The sequence below is a fragment of the Magnolia sinica genome, chromosome 12 (assembly GCF_029962835.1).
Source record: "Magnolia sinica isolate HGM2019 chromosome 12, MsV1, whole genome shotgun sequence".
Lineage (NCBI taxonomy): Eukaryota > Viridiplantae > Streptophyta > Magnoliopsida > Magnoliales > Magnoliaceae > Magnolia > Magnolia sinica.
Genome location: NC_080584.1, coordinates 74,991,169 through 75,010,461, shown reverse-complemented (window position 1 = coordinate 75,010,461; position 19,293 = coordinate 74,991,169). Strand labels below are relative to the sequence as shown.

The 19,293-nt window shown below is 40.8% G+C and overlaps 1 non-coding gene across 1 annotated transcript; it reads right to left on the bottom strand.

The window, feature by feature from the left end:
• Positions 1-1,628: 1,628 nt before the first annotated feature.
• LOC131222054 (small nucleolar RNA R71) lies at positions 1,629-1,735 on the bottom strand. Its single transcript, XR_009159762.1, has one exon. It is a non-coding gene; the product is annotated as a small nucleolar RNA R71 (small nucleolar RNA).
• Positions 1,736-19,293: the final 17,558 nt, after the last annotated feature.

Sequence of the window (19,293 nt, the reverse complement as noted above, 5' to 3'; positions counted from 1 at the left end):
ACCTTTCATCTTGTGAAGACTAGATCAAGTAAGTTCAGTTTGATTTCCATGAGTCTTGATGCAGGCATAAGATCTCCCTGATCCCTACAAGTGGATCCTCTGAATCCCTAGTTTCCTTCATTTGAATTCCTTAAGTTATTAGATAATTATTCCACAAATTATTCCTTAAATTCTATTCGATTTAGATCACATCTTAGTTTAGTTCTAGTTCTACTTGGTTTCAGATAACGTACAAGTATCAGTCCTTTGGGATTCGACCTCGGTCTTACCGAGTTTATTACTACATCACAACCCTATACTTGGGGAGTGAACAAGTTTTTGACGCCGTTGCCGGGGACTGACGGTTGCGATTCTCTGAAATTAATTAGGTTTAGAATTAATTTAAGATTAAAATTTGACTAACTTTAGTTGTAGACTTTTTGATTTCTAGTACTAACTTGTTTTCCTGTTTTGTAGGATCCTGACATAAGTTTCTAAATTGGTAATTCCTTCCTAATTTCTCTACTTTTTCTACTTTTAAAATTAAGGTTTAAATTTTAGAAATTTTCTAATTCTAGTATCCTCCTATATGTAGGAAATAGTTTATTTTTAGAAACTAGGTTATTTCTTTCCCCTTTTTAGAAATTAACTTTCTATTTTTGTAATAACTTTCTAATTTTAACTCTTTTAGAATCTAATTTTGTTTCCTAATTATCTACTTATAGAATTTTTGTTTAGAAGCTAACTTTCCTATTGTGTATGCCTTTAAGATAGAAATTTCTAATTCGGTAAGTTCTTTCTCTCTACTTTCTATTTTTTATATCTCTTTCTAATTTACTTTTTAGTGTAGGACTTTCTCCTTTTAGATACTAGTTTACTTCTATCTTCCTTTTTTAAGATTTTTTTTTTTATTATTTATTTATTCTAGACATTCTCTCTAGAACTGACTTGCGTGTTTTCTTTTACAGGTCCTTAACTTAGGGGCTTCAATTTGGTAATTTCTTTCCAACTCTCCCTCTCTTTCTTTTTTAGATTTTCTTTTTCTTTCTTAGGATTAGGCTTTGAATTTAATTGAGGGCTGCGAGTGTTTCATGCCCAAGTGGGCCCGTGACAACACTCGACGTCTCTTGACTGAAGGAAGATTAGTTGAGGGGTTGACTATCCATCGCAGGACTAGACACCACTCGAAATCCCCTGAGTTAATTGAAGTTATGGCTGAAGACCAACCTCCTCTACTTCCACCCAGGGTGGAGGATACCCAAGATGAGAATGAGGTGCATCAGGCACCCCCGCCTCGTACTTTACGAGATTATTTACAACTGGCGGGAGTGAGTACGCCCTCATGCATGATTTTCTCTGAAAGCACAGGACAAATGGACATCAAGCCAAGAGTTATCCAACTCCTTCCCAAATTCCATAGACTTGAATTAGAAAGTCCATATTTACATTTAAAAGAGTTCGATGAGATTATAGCTATATTATGTTTTCCTAATGTATCTGAGGATACAATCAGGCTGAAACTCTTTCCTTTTTCCTTAAAAGAGAAAGCTAAGACGTGGTTACATTCACTGCGTCCTAGATCCATTGGCACATGGAACGACATGCAGAGAGAATTCATAAAAAAATTCTTCCCACATCATAAAACGATTACCCTCAGAAAAGCAATCATGAACTTTGCCCAAAAGGAAGATGAAACATTCTTCCAATGTTGGGAAAGATTCAAAGATTTGGTCAGTTCATGCCCACAACCCGGATTTGAAACGTGGCGCATTACAAATTTTTTCTATGATGGACTGACATCTTCCATGCGCCAAATGGTCGAGACAATATGTAATGGAGAGTTCATTAATAAAGATGTTGACGAGGTATGGGATTACCTCGATAGTCTTGCTGAAAAAACATAATCATGGGACTATTACCCAATGGCGAACACCACGTCTAGGCCGACTCAATTAAATGAGAAAGGTGGATTATATCTCTTGAAAGAAGAGGATGATCTCAAGTGTAAAGTGACTACGCTCATAAGGAAAGTTGAGGCCATGGAAGGAAAGAAGGATAAGGTTAATGAAATTATTTGCGGCATCTGTGATTGCAACATTCATACAACTGAAAATTGTCCTACAATACCCGCCTTTCGAGGAGTGTTGAATGAACAAGCTAATGCCGTAAACAACTATCAAAGACCTTTTACTAGACCTAACTCCAATACGTACAATCCTGGTTGGAAAAATCATCCAAACTTTAGTTGGAGGAATGGACAAACGGCTACCCCTCAAGGTTTCTTCAATTAAAATCCAAATTAAGTGAAACCTCAAGAGGAACCGGTTCAAAATTCCATACAAGAGCTGGCTCAGGCAATGCGGGGAATTACAGATTTTATGCAAAAGATAGATTCTCATATGAGGGTTATAGAAAAGGGGATGCTTCCTGCACAACCTCTCCCCAATCCTAAACCGCAGTACGAGATTAATGATCCCAGCTCTTCAAATCAGATCGGGCACGCTAAATCCATCACCACTCTTAGGAGTGGAAAGATCATTGATAAAACTCTTCCGGTTAGGCCCGAAAAGCCTCAAGAGCCAGAAGAGGACAACAATGATGGATCCAGTGATACCCCACAAAAATTAGAACCGAAACTTCTAGAGAAGCCAGTTGCTCCGTTCCCCCAACGGTTGGTTTCACCAAAACCTCTCTCTAACTCTCAGGATATCCTAGAGGTGTTGAAACAAATGAAAGTCAACATTCCTCTACTTGATGTCGTGAAACAGATTTCTTCATATGCCAAATTTCTGAAAGACTTATACACGACCAAAAGATGGAAAATTATTCAAAAGAAAATCTTCTTAACTGAGAAAGTGAGTGTCATCCTGAAGCAAAACGTGCCGCAGAAATTTAAGGATCCCGGTAGCCCAACCATATCATGTGTAATCGGGAACCATCGAATTGATCACGCACTTCTTGACTTAGGTGCGAGCGTAAATCTGATTCCCTACTCGATATACAAACAGATAGATTTGGGTGAGATAAAACCCACCCTGACCACACTACAACTTGCTGATCGCTCTGTTCGTGTACCAAGAGGGATAATTGAGGATGTGTTAGTCCAGGTCGATAGATTTTACTACCCTGTAGATTTTATCATCCTGGACACCAAACCCATCAATAACATGAGCACTCAGATTCCCGTCATTCTTGGTCGCCCATTCCTTGCCACGTCAAATGCAATTATCAATTGCAGGAATGGTGTCATGATTATGTCTTTTGAAAATTTGACATTGGAGTTAAACATTTTTTACAATAACGGCAACAACTCAGAGGATGATGACGATTTCCACGACATTAACATGATTGACTCTTTCGTGGAAGATACGACACCTTTAACCTTATCCTCCGACCATCTAGAGACATGCCTGGCCCACTCCCATGATTTTGATGATGACATGCTTAGGGATATGTGCGCCTTGCTTGATACTACACCGGTACTTGAAGTTAACCGGTGGAGGCCACAATTTGAAGAATTGCCACAAACCGATGTAGTGCCTCTACCGTCTAACCTCAAGCCACCGAAGCTTGACCTAAAACCTTTGCCCTCTGATTTGAAATACGCCTATTTAGGTCAAGATGAGACATACCCGGTGGTGATCTCTGCCCACCTGGAGAAAGAACAGGAGAGTATGCTCATATCTACTCTCATTGAGCATAAAGGAGCTCTGGGATGGACGATAGCGGACCTCAAGGGAATCGATCCCTCGATTTGTACTCACCGCATATATCTTGAGGATAATGCAAAAACCGCTCGGCAACCACAACGTCGATTAAATCCAAACATGAAGGAAGTGGTTAAGGCCGAGGTTCTTAAGCTATTGGATGTGGGTATCATATACCCTATATCTGATAGTAAATGGGTGAGTCCAACTCAAGTGGTCCCTAAGAAGGCCGGAATCACCATCGTAGCCAATGCTAATAATGAACTCGTGCCAACTAGAGTCACTACTGGTTGGAGAATGTGCATTAACTATAGGAAGTTGAATACCGTCACGAGGAAAGACCACTTTCCTTTACCATTCATTGATCAGATCCTGAAAAGGTTAGCTGGTCATTCCTATTATAGTTTCCTTGACGGGTATTCGGGCTACAACCAGATAGAGATAGCCCCTGAAGACCAGGAAAAGACCACATTTACATGTCCCTACGGCACCTTTGCCTATCGAAGGATGCCATTCGGACTATGTAATGCCCCTGCCACCTTTCAGCGATGTATGCTTAGTATCTTTTCTGATATGGTGGGGCAATATCTAGAGGTCTTCATGGACGACTTCTCCATTTACGGTCCATCTTTCAGCAAGTGCTTGGAAAGCCTTAAATGTGTGCTGAAAAGATGTGAAGAAAAGAACTTGGTACTTAATTGGGAGAAGTGTCATTTCATGGTTCAGAAGGGAATTGTCCTTGGGCATATCATCTCGTCCAAGGGAATCGAGGTAGGTAAGGCAAAAATCGATCTTATCTCTAACCTACCTCCACCCAAGAACATCAGAGACGTGCGATCCTTCTTAGGACACACAGGATTTTACAGGCGATTCATAAAGGACTTTAGTCTCCTCTCTCGTCCTTTATGTAATCTTCTTCAAAAGGATGCTCTGTACGAGTGGACTGAGCAATGTCAGGAAGCTTTCACCAAGCTTAAGGGCATGTTAACCACTGCACCCATCATGCAGCCACCTGATTGGAGCCTTCCTTTTGAGCTTATGTGCGACGCTTCTGATTATGCTCTTGGGGCTGTTCTAGGCCAGAGAAAAGATAAAAGGCCCTACGTCATTCATTACGCAAGTAGAACTTTAAATTCTGCCCAAGTGAACTACTCGACTACGGAAAAGGAACTCCTAGCCGTAGTGTTCGCTTTGGATAAATTTAGGTCCTACTTGATCGGATCCAAGATCATTATCTACACAGATCATGCGGCACTTAAGTATCTTCTTTCTAAGAATGATTCTAAGCCCCGCCTGATACGATGGATCCTTCTACTCCAAGAATTTGATTTGGAAATTAAAGATAAAAAGGGAGTAGAGAACGTAGTGGCCGATCATCTGTCTTGCCTTAATACCACTGATTCCCTTGAAGCGACCCATATCCATGATATGTTCCCTGATGAACAACTGTTCAGAGTCTCCCATTCACCTTGGTTCGCTGATATTGCTAATTATCTTGCTACAGGTGCCATACCGACACAGTGGACTGCGCAAGATAAGAAGAAATTCTTCACCGAGGTGCGCAACTTTTTCTGGGATGATCCTTATTTATTTAAATATTGCCCAGACCAAATCCTAAGGAGATGTGTACCAGACGATGAGCATCAGAGCGTCATCTCCTTCTGTCACTCACAGGCCTGTGGTGGTCACTTTTCTGCTAAAAAGACCACGGCCAAGATTCTGTAGTGTGGCTTTTACTGGCCCACTATGTTTAGGGACACTCATGAGTTTTGCAAAGCTTGTGAGCGTTGTCAGAAATTGGGAGCATTGTCTCATCGAAATATGATGCCTTTGAATCTCATCCTTATCATTGAAGCATTTGATTGCTGGGGCATCGATTTCATGGGACCATTCCCCCAATCGTTTGGAAATCTGTATATTTTGCTCGCTGTGGATTATGTCACTAAATGGGTCGAAGCGATTCCGTGTCGAACTAATGACCATCGCACGGTCATTAAATTCCTAAAAGAAAACATCCTTTCTCGATTCGGAACGCCTCGAGCCATCATTAGTGATGGGGGCTCACACTTTTGTAATAAACCATTTGAGAGCTTAATGAAGAAATACGGTATTTTTCATAGGGTGAGCACCCCTACCACCCACAGACAAGTGGGCAAGCTGAGATTTCTAATAGGAAAATTAAACACATTTTGGAGAAAACGGTTAACCCTGATCGTAAGGATTGGTCAATCCGATTGACCGATGTCTTATGGGCATACCGTACTGCCTTTAAAACCCCTATTGGAATGTCTCCCTTTAGACTTGTCTATGTGAAAGCTTGTCACTTGCCTGTGGAGTTGGAACATAAAGCGTACTGGGCGATCAAAAATCTTAATTTCAATCTGGACAACGCTGGCTCGCTACGCAAACTTCAATTGAATGAACTTGAGGAAATCCGGAATGATGCGTACGACAATTCAAGAATTTACAAGAACAAGATGAAAGCATTTCTTGACCAACACATTTTGCGAAAATCATTCACACCTGGTCAGAAGGTCCTTTTCTACAATTCTCGATTACATCTCTTTCCGGGTAAGCTTCGATCTCGTTGGACCGGCCCTTATATTGTTATTACTGTTTTTCCTCATGGGGCCGTTGAGATAAGAGATCCCGACAATGGCAAGGAGTTTAAAGTCAATGGACATCGATTGAAACTATTTGTTGAGAAATTTGATTCAGAGGACATGTCCATGCCCCTGACTGCTCCTGTTTACCAGGATTGATCTCCTAGTCTGATGGAGGTATAGGTAGGTTTATCGCTTTCTTAGGACTAGGGTAGTTGCTTTATTTGTCTGGCTGAAGATGGTAAACTTAGCGCTCCTGGGAGGCAACCCAGCTCTTCATTTCATTTCGTTTTTATCATTAGTTAGTTCAATGTTTGTGGGTAACATTACTGCAAACCCTCACGAGACTCTAACTCGTCCACTAAGGGTAACCTAGGGGTTTAAAGGCTTGTTGCATACGCTAAATGCAATCAAGAGTACCTACGAAAGTGGTATAGGTAGGATTTTATTTTTGTTATTTTATTTTACTTCTGTTGGTTTCTCTCTTGTGCTGACCCGCTCTTACGTAGATATCTTTAGAAAGCCTCTTGATTCTTTCATCCAGGTACTATCTTTCCATCACTCCTCTTATATTTTCGTTATCCCATGTGCATTGCATGCTTATTTCTTTTACATTGAGGACAATGTAGATTTTAGGTTAGGGGTGGGAGATTAGGTTTCCTAATCAGCGTTTTCTTGCTCTTGAGCAAAAAATAAAAATAATAAATAATAATAATAAATATAATAAATAAATAAAAATAAAAAAATAAAAAATAATAATAATAATAATTTGTGAAAATTTTTAATTTTTCTGGACTTTCTTGTGAATTCGAAGGGACTTTGACAGCAATCTAGGGCACTTGGAATTTCAAGATACATGATGTTGGAAATTTAAGACGCTTGGATTCAGTATCTATTAGATTGCATAATTAAGATTGAATTGTTAATCCAGAATTAGAAGTTGTAAACATTGATTGAGTTATGATCTCACATGTCACATCTCGCCTTCACATTAAGGTTTCAATTTGATATTGAAGGATTTACTTGGTACTCACTAAGTATGAAAGGAACTGGCCTGAGAAAATTGAAAGGATTGGGTGAATAATCTTCACCAAAGGTTTGCTCCCTATAGGTGAAGGTTCAATTTCCCAAAGTAGCCGGTGGAAAGGGGTGGGCAATGGTCTTCATCATAGGTTTGCTCCCTATAGGTGAAGATTTGATTCCTCCCCTTGGCGGTATTTTAATGAAAAAAATATATCAAAGGTCGATTAAGGAAAAGATGATCCGTGAGGAAAGTTTGAGTTATTATGAATTATCTTAGTGTTTACCGATAATATCATGAAATTAAGAAGTGAACCTTAATGATAAGCCGAGATTACACGATACACCCATGGAACTCAATATTTAGAATCGTTCTAATTAATGGATTAATATTTGAGCTTGATTATGAAGTTTACCGTGAGCTTGATTTCAGGAGAAAGTAATGCCAACATTCATGAATCTTAGAATTCGAGTATCTGAATTGTTTTTCATAAATCTCTTGAGTTTGTAGAAATTGTCCTGTAATTCTCAATTTATTTTTCGCATACCTTGCTCGAGACTAGCAAGATGCTTGTTGGCGGTTGTGTTGAGGGTCGAATATTGCATATCAGACCCTAGTTATTGCCAGGATTTACAAACATAGTACTGTTTATCGGCCTGATTTAATCATGTTTGTGATGCAGGGCGTATTCACGAGCCTGGACTGGGAAAGGGTACTAAAAGCATGGATTTAACGGTCTGAAGTCACCAAGGCAAGCGACGGACCCTAGGAGACCAAGATCGACAGATTTGCATGCCAGGGATCCAAGAAAATCGAGAAATTGAAGCTCAAGTGGCCTGAAAAGTGTCTAGAATACAAGATCATAGGGTTCCCACCATCTGATCAGTTTGAAACTCCATACGTGGCCTGAGGACCATAAATTAACCGTACACGTCGAATTTCATCTGTTCAGTACCTCTGGAAGTGGCCCAACTGACAGATCAGCCACCAAAACAATGATATGGGGCCCACCTGCTATCAGGATACGCTTCAAATTTAGTCCCCACGGTTAAAATGAGATGGAAAAATGGATGGATGGAGCAGATGTCTCAAAAGAAGATCACGGTGGGCCCCACGTACAATGTGCGTGTACATAACATGTACACACGTGAGCCGCACTAGACCCACAGTCCTAGTCAAAGTCGGCTGACCCGACTCCTCGCGCAAGAACGGATAGCGTCCTTTGCTGTCCGTCTGTTTTTGGCAGTTGTGAGGCCCATTCATCATCAAGATCAATGATCTGGACCGACCATTCGTCTCGTGAGGTAGCCACAACTCACGCTTAAGTGTCGGAATTCCAGATAACAACAAATACCCGTTTTTAACCTTTCAAACAAAGGTTGGACAGCAAAATGGAAAAGAAAGTGGGCCACGTCAGAAGCACTCAAAGACCAACCTTATTAAAACGGTTTTTCGAGACGAATCTACTGGACGGTGTGGATTTTTGAAACAAAAGCAAAGTGGGCCCCACTGAACACGTCAGCGGAGGTTGGAGCCAAGATCGCGAATCCGAAAATCCGGATCTTCCTTAGAGTTGTGTGACCCCGAACGTGATCGGATCAGAGATCAGGACCGTCCATTATGACCCTGAGGTAGGGAAGACTCTACCCATGATGAGCTTCTGGACCCATCAAAACGTACACGCGTATATGAAGCCTCAAACGCAGTCGGATGGCTGAAGCCCAGATTTAGTGGGACGCATCATCAGAAATAAAAAATACTCCATGTCTGACTGAAATGAAGCGAAAAAGCTGATGGACGGTATGGATTTATTCTCTGATGCCGATCAGGTGCTCCACCAAGCATCAGCGCAAGAACCCTGTTTGTAGCCTGCGCGCGCCCGAGAAAAAAAGGGCCGCTGTTGGCTGATTGTGTGATTCTGATAAGCTTCGGACCAGTAATCCAGACCGTTCATCTGAAAGCTACATAAAAACTGTCCATAGGGACGATTTCTTTTTATAAAAACTGGGCCCAATGCAAATCAGTTGCATTGTTTTTTTTTCCCTGCTGCGTAAAACTTCCGCATGAGTGCGGAACCTCTCGACCGACCTTCTCCAGTTATAAACAGAGAAAGAAGGGAACGTGAGAGGGGGTGGCTTGGGCTGGACGTCAGGGAGAGAGAAAGCAAAAACTTAGAAGTGTCTTTCTTTTAGAAGTTTTTATGTTTTAATTTTGTTATTAATTTTAAGAGAATAGCCTAATCATGTCCTTTCTAGGCTAACCCTCTTAGCTAGGGCTAAGAGGTGAAGCCTGTAGCGAGATGGGAGATACTATGTCATGCTTTTAATTTCTGAACTGAATTTGATTTTAGTTGATTATTAAAGGAAGGTTTTCTTAGTCTTTAATGGTCTGTTGTGACTGAAATTACAATAGGTTTGCAATGGTTTTGAATATTTCTTTTCCCTTTTTATGTTTATGACGTCAGGAAGCCCTGTTGTTCACCATCGTCTCCTGGGCATGGTTGGATGATGGTACCCTTTCTAACTTTCATGCACTGTTGATTGGTTAGTAATTAGTTTAATCCTGTTGTTTGCTTTGTCTCCTGGGTATGGTTAGATGATGGAATCCATTCTAATTCATATACCTTTCATCTTGTGAAGACTAGATCAAGTAAGTTCAGTTTGATTTCCATGATTCTTGATGCAGGCATAAGATCTCCCTGATCCCTACAAGTGGATCCTCTGAATCCCTAGTTTCCTTCCTTTGAATTCCTTAAGTTATTAGATAATTATTCCACAAATTATTCCTTAAATTCTATTTGGTTTAGATCACATCTTAGTTTAGTTCTAGTTCTACTTGATTTCAGATAACGTACAGGTATTAGTCCTTTGAGATTCGACCTCGGTCTTACCGAGTTTATTACTACATCACAACCCTATACTTGGGGAGTGAACAACTTCTGATTATGCTCTTGGAGTGGTTCTAGGTCAGAGAAAAGATAAGAGGCCTTACGTCATTCATTATGCGAGTAGGACTCTAAATCCTGCCCAAAAGAGCTACTCGACTACGGAAAAAGAACTCTTAGCTGTAGTGTTCGCCTTAGACGAATTTAGGTCCTACCTGATCGGATCCAAGATCATTATCTATACAGATCATGCGGCACTCAAGTATCTTCTTTCTAAGAATGATTCTAAGCCCCGCTTAATAAGATGGATCCTTCTACTCCAAGAATTTGATTTGGAAGTTAAAGATAAAAAAGGAGTAGAGAACATAGTGGCCGATCACCTTTCTCTCCTTAATACTTCTAATTCCCTTGAGGCGACACATATCAATGATATGTTCCCCGATGAACAACTATTCAGAGTCTCCCATTCACCTTGGTTAGCTGATATTGCTAATTATCTTGCTACAGGTTCCATACCAACACATTAGACTGCGCAAGATAAGAAGAAATTCTTTTCCAAGGTATGCAACTTTTGCTGGGACGATCCATATTTATTTAAATATTTTCTAGACCAAATCGTAAGGCGATGTGTGCTAGACGTTAAGCATCAGAGTGTTATCTCTTTTTGTCATTCACAGGCCTTTGGTGGTCACTTTTCTACCAAAAAGACCACAGCCAAGATTTTACAGTGTGGCTTTTACTGGCCCACTATGTTCAGGGACACTCATGAGTTTTGCAAAGCTTGTGAGCATTGTCAGAAATTGGGAGCGTTGTCCCATTGAAATATGACGCCCTTGAATCCCATTCTTATCATCAAGGCATTTGATTGCTGGGGTATTGATTTCATGAGACCATTCCCCCAATCTTTTGGAAATATATATATTTTGCTCGTTGTAGATTATGTCACTAAATGGGTTGAAGCGATTCCGTGTCAGAATAATGACCATCGCATGGTCATTAAATTCCTAAAAGAGAACATCCTTTCCCGATTTGGAACGCCTCGGGCTATCATTAGTGATGGGGGCTCACACTTTTGTAATAGACCATTCCAAAGCTTAATGAAGAAATACGGTATCTCTCACAAGGTGAGAACCCCATACCATCCACAGACAAGCGGATAAGCTGAGATTTTCAATAGGGAGATCAAACATATCTTAGAGAAAACGGTTAACCCTGATCGTAAGGATTGGTCAACCCGATTGACTGATGCCTTATGGGCATACCGTACTGCGTTTAAAACCCCTATTGGAACGTCTCCCTTTAGACTTGTCTATGGGAAGGCTTGTCACTTACCTGTGGAGTTGGAACATAAAGCGTACTGGGCGATCAAAAATCTGAATTTCAATTTGGACAACGCTGGCTCGCTACGCAAACTTCAGTTGAATGAACTCGAAGAAATCCGGAACGATGCATACAAGAACTCGAGAATTTACAAGGACAGAATGAAAGCATTTTATGACCAACGTATTCTACGGAAATCATTTACACCTGATCAGAAAGTCCTTTTGTATAATTCTCAATTACATCTCTTTCCGAGTAAGCTTCGATCTCGTTGGACTGGCCCTTACATTGTGGTTACTGCTTATCGTCATGGGACCGTCGAGATAAAAGATCCCGACAATGGCAAGGAGTTTAAAGTAAATGGATATCGATTAAAATCATTTATCGAGAAATTTGATTCAGAGGACATGTCCATGCCTCTAACTGCTCCTGTTTACCAGGATTGATCTCCTAGTCTGATGGAGGTATAGGTAGGTTTATTGCTTTCAAAGGACTAGGATAGTTTGCTTTATACATTGTTTTAGAATAGTTTGCTTTTATTGGTTTATCTCTTGTGCTAACTTGCTCTGATATCTTTGGAAAGCCTCGTGATTCTTTCATCTAAGTACTATCTTTCCATCACTCCTCTTTTACTTTCATTGTCCCATGTGCACAGCATGCTTACTTCCTTTACATTGAGGACAATGTAGATTTTAGGTTGGGGGTAGGAGATTAGGTTGCCTAATCAGTATTTTCTTGGTCGTGAGCAAAAATTGTGAAAATTTTTAAATTTTTTTTTGAATTGCTTGTAAATTTGATGCAATTTTGATGGCCATCTTTGATTTATAATTACAAGACACATGATGTTGGTAATTTATGACTCTTGGATTCAGTTATCCCTTAGATTTCACAGTTAAGTTTGAAGTGTTAATCCAAAATTAGAAGTTGTAAATATTGATTGAGTCATGATTTCACATGTCACATCTTGCTTTCACATAAAGGTTTCAGTTTGATATGGAAGGGTTAATTTGGTAATCACTAAGCATGTAAGGAACCAGCCTGAAAAATTTGCCCGTCATGATCAATTGAAGAAAAAGAAAATACCTAGAAAAAAAAAACAGATACCTTTGTAAAGGGTTGTGCAAATAATCTTCACCATAGGTTTGCTCCTTATAAGTGTAGATTTAATTCCCCATGGATGATAAGTGAAAAGGATTGGGTGTACAGTCTTCACCATAGGTTTGCTCCCTATAGGTGAGGATTTGATTCTCCTTCTTGGTGTTACTTTTAGTGGAAAAATTGAAAGCTGAAAGAATGAAAGAATGATCTGTGAGACATGTTTAGTTTTTAAGTGTCCTGAATGCACTTGTTGGTAACCAATGGTATCATGAAATAGCGAGATGAATTTTAATGATGATAAGCCGAGATTACACTCTACACTCATGGAACTCAATGTTTAGAATTTTTCTAATTGATGGATTAATACTTTGAACTTGATTATGAAGTTTACCGTGCGCTTGATTCCAGGAGACAGTATTGCCCAACATTCATGAATCTCAGATTTCTAGTATCTTGATTGTTTTCAAAAATCGCTCGAATTTTTAGAGATTGTCCTATATTTCTCAACTTATTTTTTACATACCTTGCTCGAGACTAGCAAGATGCTGGTTGGGGGTTGTGTTGAGGGTCAAATATTGCATATTAGACCTCAGTTATTACTGGATTTTATGAGCATGATACTGTTTAATGGTCCGATTTAATCGTGTTTGTAATGCAAGGTACATTTGCGAGCTTGGACCGAAAAAGGGTGCTAAAAGCTAAGATTTAATGCTCAGAATTCACTGAAGCATGGGACAGACCCCAGGAAACCGAGATCGATAGATATACACGCCAGAAATATGAGAAAACCAAGAAACTGAAGCTCAAGTGGCCTGAAAGATGTCCAAAATGCAAGATCACAGGATTGTCACCATCCGTTCGGCTCGAAACTTCATACAGGACCTGAAGACCATATATTAACCGTACACGTCGAATTTCAAGCCTCAGATCCCTGTGAAAGTGGTCCAATGGTTAGATCAGCCCACCAAATATCCGATTTGGGGCCCACTTGATACCTGGTATGTTTCAAGTTTAGTCTCAACCCCTTAAAGGGGGTGGCAAGGCAGATGAATAGAATGGATCTCTCAAAAGCATCAAGGTGGGGCCTACCGATGTGAGTGCATGTGCACAGCACATGAGCACCCGCCGTGTACCGCGCCAAGGAGCTCGGTCAGCAGGCCATTGACCGAGCACTCCTTCCTCAAAATGGATAATCTGTTTTCATGGCTGCAGCGTTCGCACAGGGACCTGCGGTTGGGGCCCTGTGGGCCACCATCATGGTCCATATGATGAATCTGGACTGTCCATTAGAATCCCAAGGTCCATTTTATCATCGCCTAGGTGACGAAATTTAAAGAGGACAGCTTGATCGGTTTTCAACCGTTCAAACACGGAACGAACGGTAGAAAGAAAAGTTCTGTAGGCCACACCGAAACCGCTCCAAAAATGTCCATTCCCAACAGTTTTTCGAGGAGAATATAATGGACGTAATGGATTTCTCTTTCCCCATCAATCAGTGGGCCACCATCCATCACAGCGTCGGCTGCGTACGCTCTGTTTCGCGGAAGGGACGTGCGGACGTTCTTGTGGGCCACCCTCTGAATTGATCAGTCCGATCCGGACAGTCCAATAGAAGCCCAAGGACCCTCTCACCTCAGCCTAGGTGGATAATTTCAAGAAACCATGGAGATAAAATTTCGATTGTCCAAACGGAGGAAGGACGGTGGCTATACAAGTTCCGTGGGCCACAGCATAGAACATCCAAGAGTACCCTATTCCAACTGAAATTTTGAGGAGAAGCTAGTGAACGAAGTGGATCTCCTGTCTGAACTCAAGGATGAGCCCCACCGGGAAATCAACGTAAGAGGTCTATTCTTGCTGCGATTTTAACTGCGAAAAGAGGTCAGTTGGTTTTCCACCGCAATAGGGAGTGCTTAACCTCTTACGTACTCCCAGCCACAGCCTTATGGTGTCTATATAAGAGAGAGAGAGAGAGGCTACGGAGGGGGCATCTTTTTTCGGTGGGCCAGCATCGGGGACATGGAGTGCAACCGTGGAAGCGAATTCACAGTCGGCCATCTGTAGAGTTCTTTTCTTCCCACTGTTTTTTTATTTCAGTTTATGATTTTTAAGAGACTTTAGTTTAATCATGATTATGAGTAGCTAAACCTCTTAGCTAGGGCTAAGAGGTGAAGCTTGTAGCGTAATGGGAGACCTTTTGCTTGCGCCTTTTGTTTAGACCGAAGTGATGTTGATTTTGGTTTAATTAAGGGAATGTTTTTAGGTTTTAATGGGCTATTGTGACTAAAATTACAATGGGTCTGCGATAGCTTTGAGCATATTCCTTTTCTTTTTATAATTATGACGTCAGGAAGCCTTGTTGTTCACCATCGTCTCCTGGGCATGGTTGGATGTCGGTACCCTTCCTAACCTTCATATATCTGTTGATTGGTTGGTAATTAGTTTAATTCTATTGTTTACTTTGTCCCCTAGGCATGGTTTGGTGATGGAATCCATTCTAATTCATACACCTTTCATCTCTTAAAAACTATACCAAAGGAAGTTCAGTTTGATTTTCATGGTTACACCCTTCAATTGGATGAAGATGGGACTCTATGTCCAGTTGAGTTCTTGAAGCAGGCATAAGATCTCCTTGATCTCTACAAGTGGATCCTCTTAATCCCTGGTTTGCTTTCCCTGAATTCTTTAAGTTTTAGATAATTATTTCATCATTATTCTCCAAATTACAGTCGATTTAGGTTTTATCTTAATCTAGTTCTAGTTCTACTTAGTTTCAAATTACGTACAGGTATCAGTCCCTTGGGATTCGACCTCGGTCTCACCGAGTTTATTACTACATCAGAACCCTATATTTGGGGAGTGAACACTAATTCGGTACAAAATATCATGAAGTTCATGACATTTGTTGCAAGCAAATGCACCCTCATGCAAAGCATGAAAAAATCTAGCCCCACAAACCTCATTAAACTACACAATAGGATGGTATATATGCTCTACTCCTTTAGCCTAATTTTTTGGGTGAGAACATCTTGATAGCTGGACCAACCTGATGGATGGCTTTGATATTGCATTGTCTGCCATGGTGGCACATGTGATGCCATTAGAAGGTAGGCCTTGTACATGGGCTTAACAAACCTCTAACAGACCTTATTTCATCATACATGAGATTGGATTTCAAAAATCCAAAGATGAATGTCAGCTAGAATACATCCATGTGCCCACACATGCCAAAGAACAGCCACCAGCAAGAGGCACCACTTGGATCTCATGGGGCAACTGCCAAACATGGAGTGGAATTGGCACAGGACCAATTGCAATTCCATCCCACCTAATCCCTTCCAATCCCACTGCCCAAACACGCCCTAAATCCCAAAAAAAAAAAAACAAACAAACAAACAAACATCATACTTGAGAATCCGAGATTTACAACCAGTAGAAGGCAGAACTACAACAGAGGACCGGAGATCAAGAGAGACGAGTGGAGAGCGAGAGCTTGAGGGAGAGCGAGCAGAGAGGGAGAGGGAGAGGGAGAGGGAGAGGGAGAGAGGGGGGCGGAGAGTGAGCGGAGAGGGAGATCGAGAGAGCGAGCGGAGAGGGAGACCTCGAGGGAGAGCGAGCAGAGAGGGAGTGGGAGTGGAGAGGGAGAGGAGAGGGAGAGGCAGAGAGGGAGAGAGAGAGAGGAGAGAGGACCGAAGAGCGAGCGGTGAGGGCCGGAGAGCGAGAGAGCGAGCTCGAGGGAGAACGAGCAAAAAGGGAGACGGAGAGAGTTGTTAGAAATGAATTAGGGCAGTTTTTTTATAGGGCCCCAACCGACGGCCGATGGTTGGTGCTCTGTGGGTCCCACCATGATGTATGTGTTTCATCTATTCCGTTCATCCATTTTTACAGATCATTTTATTGCTTGATCCCAAAAATTAGAGGGATATAAATCTTAGGTGGACCACACCACATGAAAACAATAGTGATTGGATATCAACTATTAAAATCCTCCTAAGGCCCACTGTACTGTTTATTTGACATCCAATCTGTTGATTAGATCATACAGGCCCAGATGAAGATAAAAAACAAATACCAGCTTGATCCAAAACTTTTATGGCCCCCAAAATATTTTTAATGGTTGACCCTCATTCAACACTGTTTCCTATAATGTGGTCCACTTGAGATTTGGATACAATGTGGTCCACTTGAGATTTGGATATACCTCATTTTTGGACTCATACCGTAAAATGATCTGTAAAAAAGGATGGATGGCATGGATGAAACACATACATCATGGTGGGGCCCACATAGCATCGACCACCGGCCATTGGCTGGTGTAAGGGGGAGTAGCCAATCCGTTCCCCCTTTTCTTATAGTGTGGACCCCACCACAGAAAACAACGGGAGGGTGATTCCCACCGTTGAAACTATCCTAAGACCCATCGTAATGTTTATTTGAAATCCAACTGGTTCAAAAGTATTAAAAAAATGGTGTGGGGCCATACATCATGGTGGGGCCCACACAGCACCAACCACCAGCCATTGGATGGTCTAGGGGGAGTAGCCAATCTGTTCCCCTTATTTGTGGTGTGGTCCATTTAATCTTTGGATATGATTCATTTTTTAGATAATTCTATAAAATGATCTCGAAAAAATGGATGAACGGTGTGTGTTGATCCCAAATTTTTAGTAAATCCAAAACTCAAGTGGACCATGCCACACAAAACAGTGTGGAATAATGATTTCCACCGTTGATACCTTCCTTGGGCCCACAGTAATGTTTATTTGCCATCCAACATGTTCATAATATCAAGTGGACGCGGATTAGCTACCGACGAGAGAGAGAGAGAGAGAGAGAGAGAGAGAGAGAGAGAGAGAGAGAGAGAGAGAGAGAGAGAGAGAGAGAGAGAGGATTGCGTACTGAGTTACTCAATATGCTTTTATCATACTGAGTAAACTCAGTTGGGCCCACCGTGAATTTATGTGGTTTATCCACACCGTCCATCCATTTTTAATGCTAATTTTAGGGGTTGATCCCAAAATTGAAGTAGATCCAAAGCTCAAGTGGACCATTACATAGGAAACAGTGTGGAATAGTGATTTCCACTGTTGAAACCTTCCTAGGGTCTAAAGTAATTTTTATTTGTCATCCAACCTGTTAATATGATCACAAAGACATGGATGAAGAGAAAGCACAAACATCAGCTTGATCCAAAACTTCTTTGGCCTCCAAAAAATTTTCAATGGTAGATGTTCAATCAAACTGTTTCCTGTGCTGTGGTCCACTTGAGATTTTAATTTTCTTCATTTTTGGGATCACACCCTAAAATTATCCATTAACATAGATTAACGGAGTGGATAAAATAAATAAATAACAGGTTCTCACGAGGTCAATAAGTTGGGTCACAATTTTGACCAGAATATTTGGCTCATTTTACATGTCTGGTCCATTCACTCTATTTTACTGATCATTACCCTCAAATTGACTAGTTACTTGCCCCGATCATGCTACATATGAGAGAGATATTGGGCAAACAAGATTGATCAACAATTTGAGTGAATTTTGATTTAAACATCTGAAGTTATTTACTTTTCAATCTGGACTGATCAGATTGTCCAAAAACGGTTAAAGGTTGTTAATAATATCAAAAATATATGAATGAATAGAAAACACAAACATCAGCTTGATCCAAAACTTCTATGGCCTCTAAGAAATTTTAAATGGTAGAGGTTCAATCACACTATTTCCTGTGGTGTGGTCCACTTGAGCTTTGGATATGCTTCCTTTTTGTTCTTTAGACTTCAAATTATCTGTTAACATGGATGAATGGAGTGGATAAAATAAATAAATAACAGTGGAGCCACAGAGTTTACTCTGGTAAAAGTAACAAGTAACTCACCTAAATGTAGTAGAGAAGGGTTTCCTTAAAACATTCATAATCATATATTGGGCCTGCCTGAATGTGATTCACATATCCAACCCACTCATTATGTGTGTCCCACTTGGATGAGGGATATCAGACCAAGTTTCAACCGCATTCATGTCTGTATTAACTTATAAATAGATTGGATCTCAAATAAACATCGCGGCGAGCCCTAAGAAGGTTTCAATAGTGGGTGTCACTATCCCACTCTTTTCTATGGTGGGTCCACTTGAACTTTGGATCTACCCCATCAATCAGATGCACCATTCCATGGTGGGCCACGAGCTTAAAAATAAAGTCAATCCATGACTTGGGTGGGCCACACCACATACTACAGTTGAGAGGGTTACCCTCCCATTAAAACATTCATGATCATTTATTAGGCCCACCTAGATGTGGTTCATAGATCCAACCAATTCATTATGTGTGTCCCACTTGGATGAGGAGTCAGACCAAGTTTCATACACATCGAAAACTCATGTGGGCCCCACCAAATGCTTTTATATGTTTTAGGGATGTCTTCACATAGTTTTAGAAGCTATGGCCCACCTGAGTCTCGTATATGACTGATTTTTAGACTTAAAGGGGACACATCAAATGCATGGTGTTGATGTTCTACACACATCATGGTGGGGCACACAGATTAACCTCATAGGAAGTTCCCATGATGTGACCTTATAGTACCATTTCACTATTTAGGTAACTCCTTCATGGGTGTTACTCTAACCGTGTAGGGCCCACCTTGATATATTTTATGTATATCGACACCGTCCATATAT